Genomic DNA, 25,360 nt, shown 5'->3' on the forward strand with positions numbered 1-25,360 from the left:
GTGTAGTTATCAGGTTTTAAACAATTAGAGTCGGTATTGATACGGTGGTGGAAAGACTCCTGCACTAGGCTGTCTTCCCAGCTCTCTCTAGATTTCTAGAGGCCTCGTTGCCTGAAATCAGCTGTCCAACCTCTGAGTCTCAGTTTCTCACCAATGAAATGAGTAATATTTGCTGTGTCTATGGCTAGTAGTTAGCATTTGTTGTGTGCTTACTACGTGCCATGGCCCTAACAGCCCTAGGAGGTAGCCCTACCTTATTTGAGTGTCGGGGCGGCAGGTTTACCTCATTGGGTTGTTACGAGACTGGATGAGATCATGGATGTGTAGGTGGTTTGCAAATCACAAAGCTCTATGCAAATATAAAGTTGTCCCTTTGCTTCTCTTGGCCTTGATGTCCAAAACAAAAAACAAAAAAAGGCAAGGAGATGGGTGGACAGGACTGTTACTCCCTGACACTAAGCAAATTGACTTTATACCAAGATAGTTTCGCTTTAGAACTTGGAGCACAGGAGTTGGATTTGCAAGGCTAAGAAGAGGACAGCAGAGCTGTGTGTGTTGGCAGGAAGGTAACAGCATTTGCTCTGTAGGATGCTGGGGATGGGGGGTGCCGGGAGGGGGTGCTGCTTTTTGAATCGATGACAGAGCTATCTAGGGAATGTGCTGAGGCCTCCTACAATTGCATTCTTAGGGGGTGTTGTGGTCTAAATGCTGAAGTGTTTGCACTCATAGGTATTTTGAGTTGGCACGAGGAATTGCTCATGCTCTTGTTTCTCACTTAATGGTGCAAGTCACAGTATAAAAATACACTTTGGTTATAAAATAATAATAGTTTCCATCAGAGCAGTTGTCCCCCCAGTGAAAACAATCTAATGCTCACTTCAGTGGATACTATCTGTTACGGCAACCTGGATCTTCACGAAGCCTTTCCTGAAAAACTGTCAGTCTTTCGTCCTTCCCACACCGCCTTCCTGCTAGCCCTTGGATGGCCTGGCAAGGAGGCCACTTAAGAACGGTGGATTGGACTAATCTACCGTGAACCCACTTTGGGCACGCTGGCTTCGTTCCAGGACACAGCTTGCTCTGAGCACCCTGGGACCTTAGAGGAAAGGTGTCGGAGGCTGGCAACTCCGCGACCAGCTGAGGTTACCCAGCCCAGGCTCCACCTCACCCCCTCCACTGCTCTGCTGTGAGCAGCTGGGCCTCCTTGTGAGGCTGCAGCCTAATGAGGAGGCAGGTTCTTTTTGTTCCCCGTGGGGTTCCTTTGGGCTCAAAGCGGGGGTTTGGGTTTTTCCTTCCTGCCTAGACACTAAATGCAGTGTCACAGTGAGAAAAGTGGCAGTGAGGAAGATGCTCTGAAGGCTTGTATTGACCCGGTGGCGGCGAGAGCCCCACTCGCCCACCGCTGCTTCTTAGCACTAGCGTTCTACACCAGTGACTCCCAAAAAGTCTTGTACCCCCAACACAGTGACGACTTAGAGATTGTGGACAAAAGCCGGGTACCGTCCAATCCTATCAACTCTACCTGTCAAGGACATATCTCTCTTCATTCCCACTACCCGCCAGCTTGTCTTTAACATGTAATAAAGCTAACTCTCCAAAATGTTAATGCAGTTATTTTTGTCCTGAAAACCTCATGTGAAAAATAAATACAGGAACAGAATTTCTAAAAAAAACACTACACATTTCTTTTTCTCTAAGTACCCTGGAAAATGTTATAATGAGCATTGGATTGTATTAGTTGTATTAGTGACTGCCATGTCACATTAAATGGCATAATTCCTAAAGAACACACGCAGTAAGACGTGGGTCTTGAAGATAATTCTGTGAGCTTACCTAATTTGCAAAGTATGTCACATTGTAATTTTATTAGTTGAGCAGTTTTGGTATCCAGTGATGACAGTAAAAAACAGATTTAGTAAAATTTGTTTTTCATTCTAGCAGGAGGGGGAAAAGGCATATTACATATAAACATGTAAATGTCTGTCTCATTAAAAGTGTCCTTTTTTGTTTCTAAAACTGTTGAGACCCAGGACCAGAGTGATTGATGGGTTTTAAGAAACAAAAGGTTGAGAACAATCGCCATTTTGGGACTCATGCCATATAGCAGGTGCCTTTGCTTCTTTTGCAATGTTTGCAAAACACTGTCACATGTTTGTCAGTTTCCTGAAGAGCATTTCTGAGGTGCAGTAAAGACAGAAGTGATAAATTATGGAAGCGTTCCAACATACACCAATACCCCAGTTTAAAGACAGAATCGATTTTGCTTTTGTAAAGAGAATCACATATCCAACCTAAAGCTTCTTTTGCTCAACTGCTTGATCTTTGAAAGCGCTAATCTCCTGCTAATGAAGTGTTAGTTCTTGGGGGCTGTTGGTGGGGGGAGCGGTGTGGGGTGGGGGTGGAGTCGCAGATAAGCTGTTGACCACCCAGGAAGGGGTGACAGGTGAACCATGTCTATACAGCGAATCTCCAAACAAAGGAATGTGGTTATAGTGTTTCTTGGTGAAAAGAGATTGTAAAATATAATCTCTTACAGTATCTTCTCTCCATGAGGCAGAGACTGGATGGATTCAGGCTAAGATAAATCATAAGTTAGGCTGGTATAATTTGTATAGCCTTATTGTTCAGAGTTGGGACCACCTTCACTGGGTATCAGAGGCCTCTGGGACACGTGGGTGATGGCAGTGGGGGCTGTGCCTATAACCTGGTCATCTGTTTCATTGGCTGTGTTCTATTATTACGTGAATACTAAATATGTATTGTGGGGCAGCGGCGCACTGTACTATTTATGAGGGGGGGCATGTGCGCGTGCACGCGCATGTGCGCACATGCTCAGTCGTGTCTGACTCTTTGCGACCTCATGGACTATAGCCCGCCAGGCTCCTCTGTCCATGGAATTTTCAAGGCAAGAATACTGGAACGGGTTGCCATTCCACTCCACTCCACTCCAGGGAGTCTTCCTAACCCAGGGACTGAACCTGCATCTCCAGCATCTCCTGCAAGAGATAAGTCATTGGCAGGCAGATAAGTCATCCACCCACCTTTTATTTTCCTTAGAACAATTTAACGAATTATATATAAAGAGGGCTTCCCTGGTGGCTCATAGCTCACCTGGTAAAGAATCCACCTACAGTTCAGGACACCCTGGTTCAATTCCTGGGTCCGGAAGATCTTTAAAGGCTTTATTGAATTTGTCACAATATTGCTTCTGTTTTACATTTTATTTTTTTTGGCCACAAGGTACATGGGATCCTGGCTCCCCAACCAGGGATTGAACCTGTGTCCCCTGCATTGGAAGGCAAATTCTTAACCACTGGACCACCAGAGAAGTCCCCAAACTCCTTATCATAGGTTCCAACTTGAATCTACTAGTTTATATGCAAATACTATGCCATTTTTATATAAGGGACTTCAGCATCCTTGAATTTTGATCTGTGAGGTGGATATTTTTGATCTGTGAGGTGGACCAATCCCCTTCAGATACAGTAGAAGTCTTTCACCTTATGTTTATCTTAGATGCTGTTTTCTCTCTTTTCTTTTGGCTGTGCCTCAAAGCGTATGGTCTATTAGCTCCCTGACCAGGGATTGAACCTGGGCACCAGCAGTGAAAGTGCCACGTTGTAACCACTGGACCACCAGGGAATCCCACACCTTATGTTTCTCTTAAAGCGTTTATCATAGTGTAATGATTCGTATCTCCCAGTAGCCTGTGAACTACTCATGGAGATGATTGTGATGTCATCTTTGTGTCTCTAGCCCTTGGCACAGCTCTTAAATGCTGGCCAATTTCCAGTGAATACCTGTGCAAATAACTTGTTAGTTCTCTCAGAGAAAGAAAGAATAAGGGGCTCTACATCCGGGGTCTCTGGACTGACTTCAAAGGGTCCCTGAAATTGTATGTTTAATTCTGCGTATGCGTATATTTTTCTAGGGAGGGTTCCATAGCTTTCGTTAGGTTCTCAAAGGATCCTTGATCAAAAAAACCCCTTGAGGTCTATCTTTCTGAAAACGAAAGTTCTGGGAAGACTTGGTAGGAGTGACACTGAGATGTCCCTTGAAGCAGGAACCTAGATGTGTGGAAGTGGATGGGGAGCGACTCGTAAAAGGAGCGTCATGAACAAAGAAGTGAAGGCCCGGAGTGTTGGGGGAGGAGCCATAAATGCCCTGACCAGAGCCTGGCTTTCAGATGGCAGATATCACGGTGTCGTAGCTGAACTACCGAAGAAGAAACTAGACATGGGAAAAGGAGTGCACACGCACCGCAGTGGTCTGCAGGCGGTTCGTGCACGTGGAGATCATCCAGTGCAGACTGCTGACCACTGCTCGGGGAAGAGCTGTAAGCATTCTAGGGCTTAGAAAAATTCGCTCTATCATTTATAGCCACTAACAAGAGGAACTGAGATCAGGAAGTCACCCTCTTTGGATGGAAGGCAGACCTGTCCTACACTCTGAAGATTAATGACCTGGGCATAAGCAGAATTGCTCACCAATTTATTATCAAAGGAGCTGCTGGAGATCAAGTCGAGTGAATCATCTTGTGTTGTTTGCTGCAGACTGCAGGCAGCTGGAGCGCAAATCTGCTCAAGTGCGGTCCTTTCTATGTGGTTGCTTTAAATACCAAAAGGAAATGTTGACTTGAGCTATGAGGCGTACCCTGAAAATTAACTCTGTGGTTTGCAGATGCCTGTAAGGTTCCAGTCTTAAGATAGGTTTGTGCATTTGTGTGTTGGCCTTCAGCAAGGACACTGGTGATTGCAAGCTTCGTTCCTCGTGAAAATCCAAACTCTTTTCAGCAGGGCACTCTCCCTGGGAAGCAGGCGGTGGATGCAGAACCCCATCCCCATGACTTTGTTGGCGTGCCCGCACTCCCGAGGTCTCTGAAATGGTAAAGCTGCACCATTGCTTCTTTGGTTGTTTATATTTTGGGACCTGACTGGAATCCACCGTCATACGCTGATTGTTCATTTCAGTAATATTTTTTGTGTTTCAGATGACATGCCAGGCCTAGGCTGGGTGCTAGGGATAGGGAGAAGAAGCCTGCAAAGATCACAACATTCAGGGAGCCTGTGATCTCTGGGGTACATGGAAATGTAAGGCTCACTGGGAGGGCACAAGAATGTTACAGATGAGGTTGTATTGGTGACCTAAAAAACACAGGATGGAAAATCTACATTGTTGCTGTTAACTATTATTTATTGAAGATCTACCATGTGCTTGGGACTCCTTACTTTACAACAGCGCTTCAAGGTGGGAATTAAGTTACTTGCCTAAGGCAATGGGGTAGTCCAAAATGGGATACAGGCCTAAATGGGTCTATGCCCTCTTAACCATAGTTTGACCAGGTAGCTCCTTTGGCTCTGACTGTTTTCTGGGTCTTGCTAATATTGGTGGTCAATCCTGTTCCTCTTCCCCTGCTGTCATTTTTCTTGTGTGGAGAATCCTTCTTTTTCTCTAGTGTCTGCTCATTCTTGAAGACCGGCTTAAGTATTTTCTAGGATGTCTTCCTGGACTATAGGATCCTCTCTCTCCACTGAACCCTCCACTGAGCATCAGTAGTATTCACTGCCTGGTTGTTCATTCAGCAATTAGTCGTGACTGTCTTGTAATAATATGGTCTATAGTATTGTGGTTACCTGTACTTTTATGTGTAATCGTCTGGTTTCCTAATAAGATTCTAAATGACCTGGAGTCATAGACTCTCCGAGTATTAGAGGCTTGTAACCGGGGTGTTTCTAGTTCTTCTCATCATGTCACAGGTTAGGAAACCAAGGCCTGGAGAAACCGAGTGCCTCTTGGCTCTGCACCGTGCCACCTCCTCCCTGCCACACATACCACCTACCACCTTCCACATAACGGGCGGTCAAAATTGCTAGAGGCAGCCCTGGAGGAGAGCGCTGGCAGCCGGGAGAAGGACAGTATCAGACCGTGCGATCTCGGCAAGACTGCTCTCTCAGGCTCTCCTTTTTCTTCGTCTATCCAAACGAGGCGTTAGATCAGAAGGTTCCTTCCACTTTCCCCATCCTCTGATTCTATTAATAAGATAGCAGCAGGAGACGATGCGAGGCAACATAACTCAGTGATTAACAGTAGAACATTTGAGTCAGAATACCCAGGTCCAAACCTGGCCTCCTCACCTAAATAGTTATGTAAGCTAAGCAACTCCTGGGTGCTCTCGTTGGGAAAATGGGAATCATGTTCATCTTAGATGTCTCTAAGATTGTTTTGTGGACATTAAGTGAGGTGATCAGTATAAAGTACTCCTCATGTTGCCTTACCATGAAATGCTTGGTAAATGTTGTCATCTGCACATCACTACGCAAAGTGAAAGTGTTAATTGCTCAGTGGTGTCCCACTCTTTGCCACCCCTGGACTCTAGGCTGCCAGGCTCTTCTGTCCATGGGATTTCCCAGGCAAGAATACTGGAGTGGGTTGCCATTTCCTCCTGCAGGGGAAACACTCTGAGACCCAGAGATAGAACCCAGGTCTCCAGCATTGCAGGCAGATTCTTTACCATCTGAGACACCAGGGAAGCCCTAAGCAAAAACCAAACAGAAAGTGGCACTCAGAAAGTGGCACTCAAAGAGATGCAGGTCCCGTCACTGTCGCCCATCACAGTGCTGGGGTGACAGCCGCAGCAGCAGCTTCCATCCTACTCTTGGTGGGGTTTACCTGCAGGTAGCCGGGAGGCCTCTCTAGAGTTTAAACAGAAAAACCAGCCGCCTGCCCCCTTCCCCTCCAGTCTGCGCAGTGGTGTGATTTTGCCTGTGAAACACGCATCAGGCAGTTTCAGAGACCTCGCACCACCATGATAACAGCAGCAGCCCAGGCAGCTGCGAGAGAATTCGGGCCTCAGTGTGGGAGCAGCAGCTCAGAACTGCTCATCGGTTTGGTTCACCTTGTGATGCTCCACAGTGGGGGTAGGGCGAGCTGCTGTTTTTCTTATCTTTCTTTCAAAAACAAAACCAAGAAAAGCATCTCTGGTACCTTTGTTTCCAAAGCACTCAGCCAGCTCCCGAGGGGAGGATTTGACCCGGTGACCCAGAGTATTATCTCTGGGGTCAGGGCTGTCTTGCCAAGGAGAACCTCAGCTCCGGATTCCCTCCCCTCCCTGCCTATTGCTGGTGGCTGGACAGTGACCTGGAGGAGGTGGGGAGGAAGAGAGGAGGCGGCTCCGCCAGCTGCTGCAAAAAACAGCATCTCATCGGTCCATCACCTCCCTCCCCTCCAGACCACAGTGATGACAGGGGGCAGCGCAGGTGGCCCTGACTCTCCCCTACTCCTCACGCCTAACACCTTTGGGTTTTTGAAGGGACAGTTTACGGTTGTCAAAAGGGAAATTCCTTTTCTTCCCTGTTAGGACTGGTTCCACCAAGAGCCTTCACTGTAACCAGCTCTTACAGATGAATGAGGTGCTCGGAGAAGCATATCCCCTGGCAGGGGAAATGGCAAGCCAACTCTAGGATTCTTGCCTGGAGAATCCCATGGACAGAGGAGCCTGACGGGCTGTGGTCCATAGGGCCGCAAAGAGTCAGACACACCCGAGCACACACACAAAAACAAAAGGTCTCGGTGTGAAACCTCCTGTACTAAGCCCTGCCGGTTCAGAGTCCAGTGAGCTCCTCTGACCTGTTAGATATTGGGGAGACAGTGGCATGCAGATGTATGCCTTACCCTCACCCAGCTTGCACCCAGAATCCTTTGGTTACTAACAAGCCCACCATCTGAAGAAGCAACTGGTAGCAGGACAAGTGGGGAACTCTGTCCTGAGGGTTGTCCGGAGCAGCTGAGAAGCCAACATTTTCATATTATCTTCTGTCCAATTTGCCTGGTTTTCAGGAGATGCCAAATGTGTCCAGCTTGCCCTCTGATTGCCCAAGCTCCCCTCCCTGCAGTGCTGTAAAACTGCCGCCTGGGCTCTCGGTGGCAGTATGAGGTGGCCAGTGAACCAGACCTGCCGTTCTCACGTGTCTCTGGAGGAATGTCTGCTCTTAGGATCAGGCCTCTCTCTCACCCTGGGGTGGTGGCTGCCTTGCTGGCTTCACCCACAGCCAGTCCCTCCCCTGTACGTGCCAGACGTGCCACCTGGCAGGCGGGGCTCCGAGGACTCCTTTGAGGTCCATCCCAGACAGATTCACCCAGGAAACCCAAGGGGAAAGGAAGTGAGAAAAACCAGACTTCCCGGAGCTCCTCTAAGCTCCAAGTCTCCATATATCTTGATCCTCCCCTCTGCAGGAGAAAGAAAAACAAAACAAAGTATATCTGTGGGGAAGGAGAGAGGTCCTCCCAGTCTCTCTCCTTCTCTATGAAAACGCCAGGCCAGGCTGCCCTGGGCACTGTGGGGGCAGGTGCTGGGTAAGTACGGAGGAAGGAAAGCTGATAAGATGAGGTTTGACAAATCTGGGTCACCAGGCTGCTGCCAGACACCTGTGTAACTAGTCACCGTGAAACTGACTGGAGGGAGGGTAGACCTTTGTTCAGGGTTCGGGGCCCAGACTAGCTGGGCTCTGCAGGCCTTTGTTTGTCTGTTTATTTAATAAACATTGCTTGAGCACCATTAAACCAAGCCAAGTCATGTGCTTGGGTGCACCAGGCCCCTGTGTGTGTCTCTGATAGGGAAAATCTCCTCCTGGATCCCAGGCCTGGAACCAGAGTTAAAAAAAGCAATGACATCATGCAAAAGCCAGTCTGGGTCCACTGACTTCCAGAGTGGGGGCAGCCAGTCCCTGTTTGGAGACTTCATTCCCTGTTCCTTCAGCTAGATCAGGGGATCAGCAAAACTTTTCCTGTAAAGGCCAGATAATACATATTTAAGGCTTCACGGGCAGTATGGTCTCCACTCTGTGTGTGCGCATGCCAAGTTGCTTTAGTCATGGCCGACTCTTTGCGACTCTGTGGACTGTAACCCACCAGGCTCCTCTGTTGATGGGATTCTCCAGGCAAGAATACTGGAGTGGTTTGCCATTTCCTTCTCCAGGGGATCTTCCCAACCCAGGTATCGAACCTGTGTCTCCTGCATTGGCAGGCGGGTTCTTTACCACTAACGCCACCTGGGAAGCCCCTCAACTCTGCAGTCATAGAAAATACATAAACGAGTCAGCCTGATGTGTTCCGGTAGCACTGCATTTACAAGACAGGTGAGAGGCCCCGTTTGGCCCAACAGGATTGTTTGCTGACCCCTGAGTTGATGATGGGAATGACCGTTATGAGATCGGTATTGGAAAAATGGGTCAGTGTGATTTCAGGAGGTGTCCCAGATCAACAGGGAGGCTCCATTTGGTAGGGATAGTACAGGAGTTGATGGCCACTGTTCAGTGGCATGGTCTGATTGGCACCGGAGAATTCCTCTGCACAGGCCAAACTGCAGCCTCAGCCGTCTAGGGCGCTGGTTCCCACCAGAGGCTATGCGGTGTCCGAGCCCGACAGTGTCCGTAGTTTCAAACAATCTCATCACTTCCCTGGGAAAACAGTGTGCGGCCTGTGGGTGGCGAGGCATTGGCACCGCCTTCCGAGCCCTGAATGAAGAGTCAGGCCGCCTCTGCCCTGGGGCCTGGCTTTGCCACTGAATGTTGAGTGTGGCCTTGGATCAGGCACATGACCTCTCTGATCATTCAGCGTGTCCTGAGTACTACTGTGTGAGGCGCTGGGGATTCAGAATTGGACGGACACGATAAAATTCTTGCCCTGAAGCAGCTCATGATCTAGTGGGTGAAGGAAACAAGTTAACTATTACAGACTGGAGTGAAACACAGGCTTTGAATAGCTGATTGTTTAAGCTGCTTACAGGGGCAGAGAGCAAGATGAGTGTTTACTAAGTGAACAAGAAAGGGGAGTCCATTACCAGCAGAGGCACAGAAACATTGTAGAGGAGATCCAGCCTACAGGACCCAGATGAGAGGTGGAGAGGGCAGGGAGAGGGAAGCAGGAGGCCAGCATGGGTGGATCTCATGGGCCCAGAAGGCCAGGGAAGGAGTTTAGATGCAATTTTGTATGCTGCATGCTCTGGGGAGCCATGGATAGTTTCCAAGCAAGGGAGTAATAGCCTTTGGTTCCACTCAGCTTCTTTCTAACTGCTCTAAACCGTATGCCTATGAGCTTTGTGTGCAGAAGAATGTTGATATTGTATAAAGTTAATAAGTGCTGATAATTAAGCCAGTGGCTGTAATTAATAACCAGGCTCAGTCCATTCCTGGCGATGCTGTCAGCTAAATGGCAGCCAGATAAATCACTGGCCAACACCCAGCACCCGTGACTCTGAGATGAAGGCCTCTCAACGTACTCTGGGACCTGGGTTATCTGGTTCACTGGGTGAGATGCTCCCTGTCATGTGAACTCCTAGCTTCTTGAGCTCACTCACTGGGTCATCATAAGCAGGCAGTTGCAGCCTGCATGTATGGATTTTTTCTTATTACTTTCAAGGGAGAACTGAGTTGCAGAATTCAGATGACTGTGGTGTATGGAAACAGTGTCAGACTTTATTTTTTGGGCTCCAAAATCACTGTGGATGCTGATTGCAGCCATGAAATTAAAAGACTCTTACTCCTTGGAAGGAAAGTTATGGCCAACCTAGATAGTATATTAAAAAGCAGAGACATTACTTTGCCAACAAAGGTCCATCTAGTCAAGGCTATGGTTTTTCCCGTGGTCATGTGTGGATGTGAGAGTTGGACTGTGAAGAAAGCTGATCGCCGAAGAATTGATGCTTTTGAACTGTGGTGCTGGAGAAGACACTTGAAAGTCCCTTGGACTGCAAGGAGATCCAACCAGTCCATCCTAAAGCAGATCAGTCCTGGGTGTTCAATGGAAAGACTGATGCTAAAGCTGAAACTCCAATACTTTGGCCACCTCATGAGACGAGTTGACTCACTGGAAAAGACTCTGATGCTGGGAAGGATTGGGGGCGGGAGGAGAAGGGGACGACGGAGAATGAGATGGCTGGATGGCATCACCGACTCGATGGACATGAGTTTGAGTGAACTCTGGGAGTTGGTGATGGACAGGGAGGCCTGGCGTGCTGTGATTCATGGAGTCGCAAAGAGTCGGACATGACTGAGCGACTGAACTGAACTGAATGTAGTTTTGAGGTTTAGGCCAGGGAAAAGTGAAGGAGGAGATTAAGTGGCTTCTACAACCTTCATGTCTTTGGCCTGAGAGTAATTGAAACTGGCTTTGGAAAATGGAGTTGCTTGGGCAGTGATTCCCAAGTCAGAGAGTACATCAGAATAACCTGCGATAAAATGGCTGGTCTCCAGATCTCAGAGATTCCTATTCTGTAGGTCTGAATGTCACTGGGAAGCCCCTACTAGGGGAAGGAAACAAGTCTCCTAGGACACCAGGTTTAAGGAGGCACTCTATTTGAGCTTCCCTGGTGGCTCAGACGGTAAAGAATCTGCCTGCAATGCGGGAGACCCAAGTTAGATCCCTGGGTTGGGAAGATCCCCTGGAGAAAGGAATGGCAACCCACTCCAGTATTCTTACCTGGAGAATTCCATGGACAGAGGAGCCTGGCAGGCTTCAGTCCATGGGGTCACAAAGAGTCGGAGACAACTGAGCGACTAACACTTTCACTCCATATTATAGGTTATTGTAAGATATTGGGTATAGTTCTCTGTGCTATACAGTAAGCCCTTTTTATTTGGTGGTGATGGTTTAGTCACTAAGTCGTGTCCAACTCTTGCGACCCCACGGACTGTAGCCCGCCAGGCTTCTCTGTCCATGGGATTTTCCAGGCAAGAATACTGGAGTGGATCACCATTTCCTTCTCCAGGAGATCTTCCCAACCCAGGAATCGAACCGAGTCTCCTGCATTGCAGGCAGATTCTTTACCAACTGAGCAATGAATGAGGGAAGCCCTCATTATAGGTTATTGTAAGATACTGAGTGTAGTTCTCTGTGCTGTACAGTAAGTCCTTACTGTTTACCTATTTTATATAGTGGTATGTGTCTGTTAATCCCAAATTCCTGGCTTATCTCTCCCTGCTCCTTCACCACCACCTTACATTTGTTTTCTGTGTCTGTGAGTCTGTTTCTGTTTTGTAAATAGTTTATTTGTATCATGTTTTTAGATTCCACATATAAGTGATTAGCGTGGTATTTGTCTTTTTCTGACCCGCTTCAGTTAGCGTAGTGCCCTTCAAGTCCATCCAGGTTGCTGTACATGGTGTGATTTCATTATATTTTAGTGATTGAGTGGTATTCCATTGAACCACATCTTCTTCATTCATTTGGCATGGACACTTAGATTGCTTCCATGTCTTGGCTCAAATTGTAAATATGGGCTTCCCAGGTGACGCTAGTGATAAAGAATCTGCCTGCCTATATAGGAGTCATAAGAGACTTGGGTTCAATCTCTGGGTTTGGGAAGATCCCCTGGAGGAGGGAGGGCATGGCAACCCACTCCAGTATTCTTGCCTAGAAATCCCATGGATAGAGGAGCCTGGAGGACTACAGTCCATAGCGTTGAAAAGAATCAAACATGGCTGAAGCGACTTAGCACACACATAAACATTAGGGTGCGTGTATTTTTTTGAATTAGAATTTTCTCCAGATATATACCCAGGACTGGGATTGTTGGATCATATGGCAAATTTATTTTTAGTTTTTAAAGGAGCCTCCTTACTGTTTTCCACAGTGGCTCCACCAACTTATATTCCCATCAGCAGTGTAGGAGGGTTCCCTTTTCTCCTCTTGTTCCCATTTCCAGGTGAAGAAAGTGAGGCTTGGGTGAACTGAGTTGACCAAAGGGGACTCAGCTAGGAAATGGAATTGGTAGAACCAGAGTTGGAATTCAGGTGGGATGCATGCCCTGCCCCCGCCCTATGCACCCCTTCATTCCCCAGCCCACTCCCCTAAGAGCTCTACCTTGAGGCCTGTTTCTTGCTCTGAATTAACAGAGGAACTGAGAGCCCAGCCTCTTCTCTTGGCCCTTCCCTGGCTGTCTGCCTGGCTCTGAAATCTCCAGGTAACTTCCTGTTCCTGGGGTTTAGCCCTTGGACCAAACCCAACACCCCATGTTTCCTTGGGGTGTTTTTTCATTTGTTTCTGGGTTTCCCAGTACATACACAGCTGTGGCAAACTGGGGAAGGGGCAGAGGAAAGGCACCAGTGATCCTCAGACGGGCACAGGAAGAGTTCTTCTTTCTTAAGTTGTTTTCCGATTAACTCCCTTTGCTCCTGAAACCAGAAAGAGGAACTCAAGAGTCAGCAGGGCTCAGAAGCCCTAATTAATTTGTGGTCCAACTGGGTCAGGGGGAGTGACCCTGGGCAGTGGCCTTTTTTTTTTTTCTTTCAAGGACACATCTGCTGAGGCTCACTGGGGCAGGGTTCCCTGCCATGAGGGAAGGCATTCCAGCCCTGCTGTCTCCCCACCCCCCCCAACACCCCCTCAGCCAGGGGGGAGTTAGATCTCCTGTGAAGCCCACGTCTGCCTATTCTGTCCCTTCCTCCCCAGCCCTCTGGCCGGGCGCCTCCCGGTGTTAAGTTGCCCCAAATACCCAGTCTCTTATTTCACATTCTCAGGCAAAGATCCCGCAGCCAAGGTGCCCTTTCAGCTTAGCTTTCCCATCGGTTGCTTGCTGACAGATAAGCTCCTAAGAGGAGGGCAGGGTGGGGGTGGAGAGGTTGGTAAAACCTGCGGGCAGACCCCACTGTGCCCTTTGTCGTGGGCCACACTGGGCCCTGCAGCGCCACTGGGGGGTTTGATGGGGTGAGCCCTGGGTGGGGGCCCCCGACCTTAGTTGGCAAATGGAACTTGACTTGGCTGAGACACAGTCATACATAAACTTAGGTTTTACCTTCGGCTGGAAATCGGAGGCAGAAAGCCTGTAAGTGTCCAGAGACAAGGAAACTCTGTGTTCCGTGTGCGCGCAGGCTGGGAGAAGCCTGGCCTGTTTGTACCTACTCTGCCACGGCTGTGCCAGACTCCCCGTCCAGGCCTCGCAGAAACGTCTCGTCCCTCGGGCTGGATGGAACTGAGACATGAGTGCTGCTGCAGGTCGAAAGAGGGAAGAAGCCAGTGGACAGAATGTTCCTGCGCCTGGGCGGACCAGCCAGCCACGGCACAGGCCGGGTCCTTGGGAGGCGAGCTGAAACCTTGCTCCTTTCTGTAGCCAGGCCATATCTTGAGTCACAGTCGAGCCCCTGCCAGAGGAACTGGTGTTGGTTCAGCTTTCTGAAGTGATAGATGGACTGAAAAATGAGAGTGACCGGGAGGTCTGCCCTGTTAGCTTCGCCAGTCTCATTGCTCTGGGAAATGGACGTGGACACTGGACTTAAACTACCACCTCTTTTGTCTTCCCTTCCCCCTTCATTTGCAGCCAAATCAAATACCTGGAACCTGGTTGTAGGGATTGCTGTGGTATGTGGAATTAGTCCATCCTTCGAACAGTCCCAGGGAATTTTCCCAAGAAGGGAGAATACAGGCCAACCATGGCCTCCTTGGAGGTAGGTGTCAGTGTGAGAGAATCCAAGAACTGGGCCTCTGTATAGTTGGTGTCCAGAATATATTTAAAATGATATCCCAAGTATCCAGAGACTGGTTTAAAAATGTGTTCAGAAAGGTAGCAATTTAATGTTTCTCTTGGAGTAAGCCTGGCCTGTGCATTCTCCCAGGAGCCTTTGCCTAGGGAATATGATTAAAAATAGATCTGAGTAGCACTTCCTGCTTGGCAGATGGCTGATAGCAAATGCTAGGGCTTGCAGCTGACCTTTCCTTTCTGAAATCTGCTCTGTGTTTCCATGATGCTAATTGAGTCCCTCACTAGACCTAATCAAAGAGCTGGTTGCAAAAAAACACGGCTTGCTGTCCTGGGTAGGCTCTGTTCATGGAGCAACTTGAAAGCGCTGGAATTTGCATGGGAACACCCACTCGGTGGTCCAACTGGCTGGTCCTTGTTTAAAAACTAACAAGTTCTGCTTTCAAAGTTGCTGTCCAGTGCTGTTAAGGATCCCACACCCTCTCTCCGCCCCCATCAACAGGAAAGATCAGTGGGTAGGGGAATGATGTGTATACAATAGAGAAGGCTCACCCACACTTCCAAACAAAGGAGCTGCCCCTGGGGGGATGTGATTTTTGATTTTAACTTCTGGGTGTGGCTCTGTCCCCATCGGTTTATCTTTTTAGAAGTTATTTATTTATGGCTGCACTAGGTCTTCGTCACTGTGCACGGGCTTCTCATTGGGGTGGCTTTCTCACTGGGGTGGCTCATGGTCCCTGCATGAGTAGGCAGATTCTTTACCACTGGACCACGAGGGAAGTCCCCATCAGCTGTCTTGTAAAACAGGGATAATACCTGAGTCAGTGCCCTGAGGTGGTATCAAACTAGGGAAGATACAAGATATTATTGTTTTTCTTACGTAGTGAGCATTTGGGGTCCGCTGCTCACTGAGTTATTATCCTTCCCTGGGAAAGAGGCGCGCATATCGGCAGGTTGTGCTGCGGCTGTGTCAAGTCCTCTTCGTCATCTTCACCTTGGAGGAAAGCCCTCTGCTGGAGTTTAAGCGTCTTCGGGGCAGACTGTTTATACCCTCTGGGGCTCCACAAGGGCTGGGACATTAAATATTTGTTGATTTAAAATTACGGAGGTACAGCATTCTTTCTTTATGGCTCTGCTGGGTCTTCATTGCTGCACAGGCTCTTCTGGAGTTGTGGTAAGCTGAGCCTACTCTCTGGTTTCAGTGCATTGGTTTCTCATTTGCGGTGGCTTCTCTCAATGCAGAGCATGGCCATAGGGCACATGAGCTTCAGTATTTGCGGCACATGGGCTCAGGAGTTGTGATTCCCGCTCTGGAGCCTGGGCTCAGTAGCTGTGGCACATGGCCTTGTTTGCTCTGCAGCACGTGGGATATTCCTAGACCAGGGATCAAACCTATGTCTGCCGCATTGGCGGGCAGATTCTTTTTTTCTTTTTTGCAGGCAGCTTCTTTACCACTGAGCCACCAGGGAAGCCCTCAGCCATGACTATATTATTGAACAGTTAGCTCTCACCCCACCCCACGCCTCCTATTTTTAAAATATCATAGACTGTTACTGTGGGAAAATCTCTTTGCCCAGGAGATGATTTTCCAGTGCCTGATATTTCAGTATGCCTTAGGTTTTTCTGTTGGCCAGGGAAGAAGGTTGAGCACCAGAATATGTGGCAACGATTTAAGTCTCTAAGTCTTGAGGATGAGTCTTATCGAGGAATTAGATAAGATAGACCAGCTGATGAGCAGAAAAGACCTTTTATCCAAATAAACAGGAAGTTGAAAAAACACTAGAAAAGAGGTCTGACTCAGAAATGTTCGTTTACTGTGCAAGGCGTCTACTCTCTGGAGAATATGGACTCATGGAATATTCACCCTCGTAAGAAACCTCAGTCAACCCCCTCATTTCACAGATGATGCAACTCCCAGTGCAGAGGGGCAGGGCTCTGCGTGAGGAAGGCATGAAGTTGGAGGCAGATGATGAAGCCTTGCCTGGCTGTGGCTGGGAGCGGGCCGGCTGGTTGTTCTGACCCGCTCGTATTCTGTCTCTAAACGGAATACTGAGACTCTCCAGTGCCCAGCTTTTGCACTTTGGCAAGCACATTATGCACAGATCTTTCTAATATTTGTATCCTCAAGTCTTTTTCATAAGAGCTCCCTGTCTGTGATTTCTTCAGACCCTTTTAAATAACATTGTCTCTTCCTTCATAACTATTTCATATAACTCTGCTCCTGACTAAGCCCAGTCCCTGGGGGTGCGTGAATTTGGAGGTTAAATGTAGATAGATGCTGATACAATCACGGGAGGAAAGTCTGGTAATGGATCTGTGGCCTGGCAGGGAAGACCATTACTCAGCCTTTTTTAGTTTGCGTGAACAACTGGTGAAGCAGGTCCTTGAGCTTTGATTAGCATTTCCAGAAGAGGAAAGGGGTGTTCAGGAACCCCTAAGATGAAATGAAAAAATCAGGTTAAGAAGACAGTGAGAGACTCTATGAGAGTAAAACCGTGCTGCATACAGGAAATTCGAAGGATGCTACCACTTTTCAAGGGCCTGGCTTATGCCAGTCACTTTACTGTCTGCAAGGTGGGTACTGTTACCCCATTTGACAGGTGAGGAACTTAAGACCAGAAAGGGGAGTATCTTTAAGAACACACGATAGAGAAAATGCCAGAAATGGGATATAAATCTAGTTCATCTGCTAAACTGGCAGAAGCTTAGCCTGTGGAAGGAAACCACGATGTAAAGCTATAACCAGAAGTATTTTTTGGCACCAAAGGATGTAAAGATGAAGGATTATCAGAGCGGCTGGCAGCAGAATAGGGTTCCTCGGGAGGCAGGGTGTTCACTATCCCTGAAAGTATTTAGGCAGAAGTTTGGTGGGAATAGGGCTTCCCAGTTGGCTCAGTGGTCAAGAGTCTACCGGTCAATGCAAGGTGGGTCAGGAAGGTCCCCTGGAGAAGGAAATGGCAACCCACTCCAGTATTCTTGCTGGGAAATCCCATGGACAGAGGAGCCTGGCGGGCTACAGTCCATGGGGTTGCAGAGAGTCGGACACGACTGAGCACACTTTAATCTTTGGAAACGTGGACAAGAGCCATGCCTAGGTGAGTGGTTGACCCCAGGGCTTCTCAAAGCCCAGTGGTCTCTGAAACTAAAACTGGATAAAGTCATACATATATTTTGTTTTGTTTGGAGATCCTCCATGGCTGTGGAGGCCTTTTGCCACTATCCCTAACCTGCAGTCCACTTCATGAGATTCCTGTGGACTGTAATTAGTTATTTCTCTTTTTGAAAACTCCCCAAAGCATTCTTTCAGCTTCTCTGCTCATTCTGTGTCATGAGGTCCATGTACCCAAAAAGAGGGGAGTGGATTTTTAAGGGCTTCTTTGCTTTGCTTTTTCCACGGGTTGTGAAATGAGAATCATTCATTCAGTTGTTACCTGGGAGGGCTGGTTTCAGGCTAGGTTGCAGAGAGCATTCTCTTGGTGGCCCTCAATCAGCCTTAAGCATTGTTAAGTTTACAAATTAAATTTTATCCATTCTCCCAAGAGTGACCAAGCCCTGGTGAAGTGATTCATCCTAATATAACTCACAGGAAGCTAATTGGTAGACCAGAATTCTAATTAATTTACAGTGGAACAGATAATCCCGAAAGCTTGGATGTGTGTTATCTTCCTTGAAGGTAAACCCACTGAGTGAGTGAATTAAATTTAGGCAGTTGCTGAGTAAATATGGAATCAGAGCAGAGGAGGGTGGATAGCTTAAGAGACTTTCATCAGTTTTGACAGCTTGATCCATCCTTCTTCTTCAAAGAGACAGATTTTCCAAGTGAGCACATTCTAGAAAAATCTTGGGACCTGGAGTCAGAAGCTGTAGGTTTATGTATTGACCTTGACTTAAAAGCTTTGGGAAACTGGGTAAGTCACTTGAACAGCTCTGGACCTCAGATTCCTCCTCTCTTGTTTTGGAGGTAAATCAATTAATATATGTGAAAGATCTTTGTACATTCAGAGGTCCTTTAAACATGTCAGTATTAGTCTAATTCTGTTGAGCTCCTTTCTTTTAGGAAGTCACTTGGACAGCACCCTTGTCATCCCATCTTCATTCTTCCTTAGATTTTGGAGCCAGACTGCCTGGGTCACTGTCATATGTTGGAATTTGACCCTGTGTTGGCATATGTCTTAACCTTTCTTTGTCTTGCTTTCCTCATCTGTAAAATGGGATTGATGAAAGTACCTCCCTCATTAGATTATTGACAGGAAATTACCTGGCTTATGTAAAACAGTTTGAATCCTGTCTGGCATATGTTGACTTAGTTGCTCAGTCCTGTCCAACTCTGCGACCCCACAGACTGTAGGTTACCAGGCTCCTCTGTCCATGGAATCCTCCAGGCAAGAATACTGGAGTGGATTGCCATTCCCTTCTCCAGTGAAAGTCGCTTAGTCGTGTCCAGCTCCTTTCAACGCCATGGACTGTATGGTCCATGGAATTCTCCAGGCCAGAGTACTGGAGTGGGTAGCCGTTTCCTTCTCCAGGAGATCTTCCCAACCCAGGGATTGAACCCAGGTCTCCTACATTGCAGGCAGATTCTTTACCAACTGAGCCACAAGAGAAGCCCTGTATGGCATATAGTAAGTGCTATATAAGTTGCTCAATCGTGTCTTTTTTTTTTTTGACCCCATATAGTCCGTGGAATTCTCCAGGCCAGAATACTAGAGTGGGTAGCCATTCCCTGAAGGGAATATTGTTTTTAAAGGCCTGAAAAAGTTTTGCACACATGATTTCGTGTGATCTCAAAATAACCTTTAAAAAAAAATCCCTCTCCCCCTATATTGCCCCTCCCTGCATTGGTCTCCCCACCAGTGACCACTAATTTGTTCTCTATGTCTGTGAATTTGCTTCTTCTGTTTTATTCACTAGTTTGATTCCACATATAAGTGATATCATACAGTATCTGTCTTTCCTTGTCTGACTTCACTTAGAATAAAAGTCCATCCATCTTTCTGCAAACGGCAAATTTTCATTTTTTATGGCCAAGTAGTATTCCACTATATATATATATATATATATATATATATATATAAAACACCTTCTTTATCCAGTCATTTGTTGATGGACATTTAGGTTGCTTCTATACCTTGACAATTATAAATAATGCTGCTGTGAACATTGCGGGTAGGGAGGGGTGTGCACGTATCTTTTTGAATTAGTGTTTTATTTTTCAGCTATATACCCAAGAGTGGAAAGGCCTGATGGTTTTGAGAGAAATTTGAGCTCCATTATTTTAGCCCCCTTAGAAGTTTTATTTTTATTTATTTATTTTTAGGTGACACTATGCAGCACGTGGGATCTTAGTTCCCCAGCCTGGGATCGAACTGGGGGTGCAGAGTCTTAACCACTGGACTGCCAGGAAAGTCCCCCCTCCAGAAGTTTCAGTTTTATATTTGAATTGCAAAGGGCCCAGCTTTAATGACTGGCTGCCATTGCATCCTGATTCCACCTGTTATCTGTCTGTCTCAGAAGCCATGCCCCCCCAGCAGACATGTCAGGCTTTCTTCTATAGAGGACAGGGGCTTGTCTGATCATAGAAACCCCCTCCTCTGTATCCTTGTGGAGAATGCAAGTGTCCCAGGCCTTCTCTGTGGAGAGAAAGGAGGAGTACAGGTTGTAGGGAGCTGCCAGCATCTGCTGTATTTGAAAGGTCTGATCATTAAGTAACTTAGATCCTGAAGTCTCCACATTTCAGCAATAAAATGTGGCACCCAGGCCCCACACCACCTTTTGTTTTTGCCATTCAGTTCGTTGTATCATGTATGCTTCCATGCCCTTGGAATTTCATGACTCCACACTGCAGATATTTCCTCCTCTAGAGCCAGTCCCTTCCCTGCCACTCCCTTCATCTGGTTCAGGAACGGGAGGGTGAGTGGCGACCTCCCAGAGCTCAGAACCACCCCAAGCTTCTTCCCCCTGCAGCACGCACGTGGCTTTTTACCCCATGTAGACCTCCAGACAGATGTGTGAAAACTTTCTATAAACTATAAACACATACAAATGGCTTTATTCTTTCCTAATCTTTCCTGGTGACCTGTGTCCCAGTTTGGAAGACCTACACAGTCAGGAAATTCTTTCCTTATAATGAACCCAAGTCTCTCTTATTTCCGTATCAGTCCACTTCCTCCTTATTTGCAGAGAAAATGGAAGAAATCCCCTTTGATTGTCTTTCCTCTTAGCTAATTGCTCAGAGTCTTTAAAATGCACTTGGGTTCTAATTGTGGAAGTTTTCATCATTTTCATTGTTCTTTATTATCACCCTTCCCACTCTCTCCATATGCTTCCTCAAGGGTAAAATTCAGACAAGATTATTTTGCTTGGGTTTCAGCTCTTTGGAATGGAGCCTGTGGTTTACTTTGACCCTGAATAGCAAACTCCACCAGGCTTGGATGCAGAAAGGAATGAGAAAGGAAAAAGGGCTGACCTGACCTTCCCCAGGAGAATGTTGAGGTGGGGTGTCCAGCCAGCACCCCAAGGGAGGAGTTTTATTTATGCTTTATTGTGCCTCTATCTAATGCCTGTGTTACCTTCTCCCTGATGAGGTTCAGAGTACAGAATATAATACCATGAGCAAACCCATAAAGACAGAAAGTAGGTTTGTGGTTGCCAGGGACAAGGGAAAAGGAAGGTGACTGGTAGTGACAACAAGATTTCTTTGTGGAGTGTGAAGATGTTCTGGAATTAGATAGTGGTGATGGTGGCACAACCTTGTGACTATACCAAGAGCCCCTGAATTGTTTACGTTAATGGTGACTTTTATGGTAAGGTTCACATCTATTCATGTGCCATGAGGTGTACACAGTATTACTTATTTCTTATACAAATCTGGTGTGAGTGTGAATATAATTTTACTGTGCCCATTTTATAGATTAGGCAGTTTAGTCTCAGAGAAGTAAATTGGCTTGACCAAGTTAGTGAGTATATGTCCACGCCAAGGCTCCACCTCTAACAGTCCCATTTCTTCAAAGCCCGTGTGATGGACATTGTGCCTATGGACGGTACTTTAAAAGATTCGTATTATTGTAACTGGTAAGGGTCATCGGCAGCTGCAGTGTTATCCCTGTATTTTCATGGATTTTGAAGAACCAGATCGAGTCAACCTTCTCTTCTCTCTTCTGCAGGCTCCTGAAAAGGCCCGAGAGGGAAGTCGTGGAGACCTGATCTCCTTTTCCCTCTGCACTTGGTTTACCTTGTTTTACTTCTTGTTCTCAACAACTTAGGACATGGGCATGTTTTCCATGTAAAAAGCATGTTTTCCATGTAAAAAGCATGTTTTCCATGTAAAAGATGTGGAAGCCCAGAGGGTAGATAATTCTCCCAAAGTCAAGTAGACCTAGTAAGTTGAAGTTGTGAAGCCAGGATTTTATCCTGAATTTCTGAGTCGAGATGACATCCTCTTATCATGTGCAGATACCCCAGGGCTAGCTCCCAGTTGTTACAGCTGAGTAATCAGGTGGGCCTTTGCCTGCCTCATCCCTGGGCACCTCCTGGGGCATGAACTCAGTTAATAATGGGTGACCTTCCCAGAGAAAGGAGACCAAGAGGCCCTCTTTATGCTAGGAGGACTTCATGCCTGAGCCTGTTCGAGAGAAGGAGGAATCCGTATGTTTGCTCTGTTGCCACCTCCCCCGACAAATATTCGTTTTTCAATGGTCCTCCTGCTTTTGAAAGGAATTGCTGCTTTCCAGACTTTCAAAGGGGCCAGAAATCAGTGGTTTTGGCTACCAAACAGGAAACTCAAAGCCTTTCCGTTCCTTTGAGCTGGCTGGAAGGGCTGGGTCTGAAACTATAACTTTCCTTTAAAGGACAGAAGAAAAGTTTGGAGTAATTTTTTAAAAAAACAACAACAACAAAAAACCCTTTCCTGGAGTCCTGAATACCAGCCTTGGTTGATATACAACATGGAAAAGAGCTGCCTTGTTGCCTGGCAGTCATGACAGCAAACAAATGTGTCTGACCGTCTGTTTGGGATCTCCTGGTCTGAAATCCTGTTTGCTCCATTCTAATTGCTCCCTTCACTGGCTTTCAGTCTCCCCACCTTCGGTACCACCCTCCCTCAAGGGAACGCCAGGCCGCGCCTGGCCGTGCCAGGCTGGGCCGGGCCCCACAGGATACAGCGACCCAGCCGGGCTATTCTTGTCTGTGTCTATTTGCAAGATGCCTGTTGTTCTCCTTGAATGTTTTTCTCATCATAAATGTTGGCTTGGCAGCAGCCCAGTGTTGAAGCCATGGCGGAAGAACTTGCAGAATCTCTCTTGTCCTCAGACACTCAGCTGGTCCCAGGTGCAGGGCTAGGGAGACAGGCTCATCGGTGCTATCGCTAGGGCGGTGCCTCTGTAGGTATTGCCACATGATGGGTTCAGCACCCTTTACAGAGCGTGGGCCTCTGCCAGCATAGCCTCGGAGAAGACCCCTGGAGGAGCCAGGGTGGCCTTGGGAGGCGTCTCTGGGCCTGATTGAAGACTCTTCTCCATGTGCCCTCCCCCCACCCCACTCTCTAAGAATTCGAATGTGTGTCAGACTAGAGAAAACCACTCTATTTTTTTTTCTTTTCATATGATATTTTTAAAATTAATTTATTCTTGCATTCCTATACACTAACAATGAGAAAACAGAAAGAGAAATTAAGGAAACAATTCCATTCACCATTGCAATGAAAAGAATAAAATACTTAGGAATAAATCTACCTAAAGAAACAAAAGACCTATATATATCTAGAAAATTATAAAACACTGATGAGAGAAACCAGTCTTTGGCCCTGTCTTAGAACCCCCAGAACAGTCACCTCCGATCATTTAAAGTCATATACTCCTACCAGAAAAGTGTTTTGAGCGTGTACTCCTAATGTGTCTGTTTATTTATAAATGGTATACATGGGGTTGCTAATTTGTACATTATAAACATTTACTAGAAATTTTTAATAATTTATGTAATTTAAAAGGATGGAAGAAAAATAACACAATTATAACTTTTTAATCTTATTTTATTGAAGGTATATATGATTGAATATACTCTCTTTTCAGGGAAAAATGATCTTCATTTATCACTTTCTGATTCAGTACTTCAGAAAGTGAAAGTGTTAGTCACTCAGTTGTTTCTGACTCTGACCCCATGAACTAGGACCCGCCAGGCTCCTCTGTCCATGGAATTATGCAGGCCAGAATACTGGAATGGGTAGCCATTCCCTTCTCCAGGGCATCTTCCTGAACCAGAAATCAAACCCGGATCTCATGCACTGCAGGCAGATTCTTTACCATCTGAGCCACCAGGGAAGCCCTCAGTAATTCAGAGGTGTGTCCTAAAGACAGTGCTCTTCAGTACTTCATTTTAACTATTGCCCTTGCTGAAAACTTCTTTACAAAAAAAGGTAGATTCAAATGGAATATTTGTGGGAATTCCCTGGTGGTTCAGTGGTTAGGACTTGGCACTTTCACTGCTAGGGGCCTGGGTTCAATTCCTGATTGGGGAACAAAGATTCTATTGGATTTCACTAACTATAGTATATTTTACTATATGTAAAAATAATTTTTAAAAAATCCAATGAGTTTTGACACATGCGTAGTCTTACACACCACCAAAATCAAGATGAGAAAATAATTCCACCTCCCATGTTACTCCTTTGTAGTCAAACTCACCCCTTACCTATAACCTCTGGCAACCACTGATCTTCTTAGCCTAAAGCATTTCAAGCTCATCCATGTTGTTACACGTATTAACATAGGTTTTCATTACATTTGAGTAGTTAAAACTGCCAAAGTCTTGTCCAGACTTTGCCATTTTGCAATGTCGAGAGCACGTAGTTTTGTCAGTTAAAAAAATTTTTTTGGATCATTCTAATAGGGATATGTCAGTTGTTTTTCATTTGCATTGCCCTAATGGCTAGGGCTCCAAAATCACTGCGGATGCTGATTGCAGCCATGAAATTAAAAGACGCCTACTCCTTGGAAGGAAAGTTATGACCAACCTAGATAGCATATTCAAAAGCAGAGACATTACTTTGCCAACAAAGGTCTGTCTAGTCAAGGCTATGGTTTTTCCCGTGGTCATGTATGGATGTGAGAGTTGGACTGTGAAGAAAGCTGAGCGCCGAAGAATTGATGCTTTTGAACTGTGGTGTTGGAGAAGACTCTTGAGAGTCCCTTGTACTGCAAGGAGATCCAACCAGTCCATTCTAAAGGAGATCAATCCTGGGTGTTCATTGGAAGGACTGATGCTAAAGCTGAAACTCCAATACTTTGGCCACCTCATGTGACGAGTTGACTCACTGGAAAAGAGTCTGATGCTGGGAAAGGTTGGGGGCGGGAGGAGAAGGGGACGACAGAGAATGAGATGGCTGGATGGCATCACCGACTCTGTGGACATGAGTTTGAGTGAACTCCAGGAGTTGGTGATGGACAGGGAGGCCTGGCGTGCTGTGATTCATGGGGTCACAGAAAGTGGCACACGACTGAGCGACTGAACTGAACTGAATGGCTAGGGATGTTGAACATTTTTTCATGTGCCTGTTCCCATCTGCTTATACTTTGGTGAAGTCTCTTCAAATCTTTTGCCCGTTTTAAAATTGGATTTCTTATTTTATTATTAAATTTTGAGAGTTCTTTATATATTTTAGATACAAATCCTTTGTTAGAAAAGCAATTTGTAGATATTTTCTCCCAGTCTATGATTTATTTCTTATCAGTGTTTTTCAGAGCACAAGTTTAAATTTTTGATGAAATCTAGCAGTTTTTTCTTTTATAAATTGTATTGCTGATGTAGTATCTAAGAAGTCTTTTCTAATGCAAAGTCACAAAGATTTTCTCATGCATTTTTTGTCTTAATAGCCTCCATTTTGAATTAGTTCTTTTG

At 46.5% G+C, this 25,360-nt stretch overlaps 1 protein-coding gene across 2 annotated transcripts in view; it reads left to right on the plus strand.

Annotated features, from left to right (window-relative positions):
- LOC129539289 (uncharacterized) overlaps window positions 1-25,360 on the plus strand; it is a 67,326-nt gene that overhangs the window by 28,543 nt on the left and 13,423 nt on the right. Inside the window, exon 3 of one of the 2 annotated variants that reach the window (XM_088828635.1) lies at window positions 14,312-14,438. The exons of the other annotated variant lie outside the window; for it this stretch is intronic. The gene's annotated coding sequence lies outside the window, so the exon portion shown is untranslated. The remainder of the gene's footprint in view (window positions 1-14,311; window positions 14,439-25,360) is intronic. 2 annotated transcript variants of the gene reach the window in all.

This window comes from Moschus berezovskii, chromosome 20 (assembly GCF_049115385.1).
Source record: "Moschus berezovskii isolate FMDL1 chromosome 20, NW_MosBer_1.0, whole genome shotgun sequence".
NCBI classification, from domain to species: Eukaryota; Metazoa; Chordata; class Mammalia; order Artiodactyla; family Moschidae; genus Moschus; species Moschus berezovskii.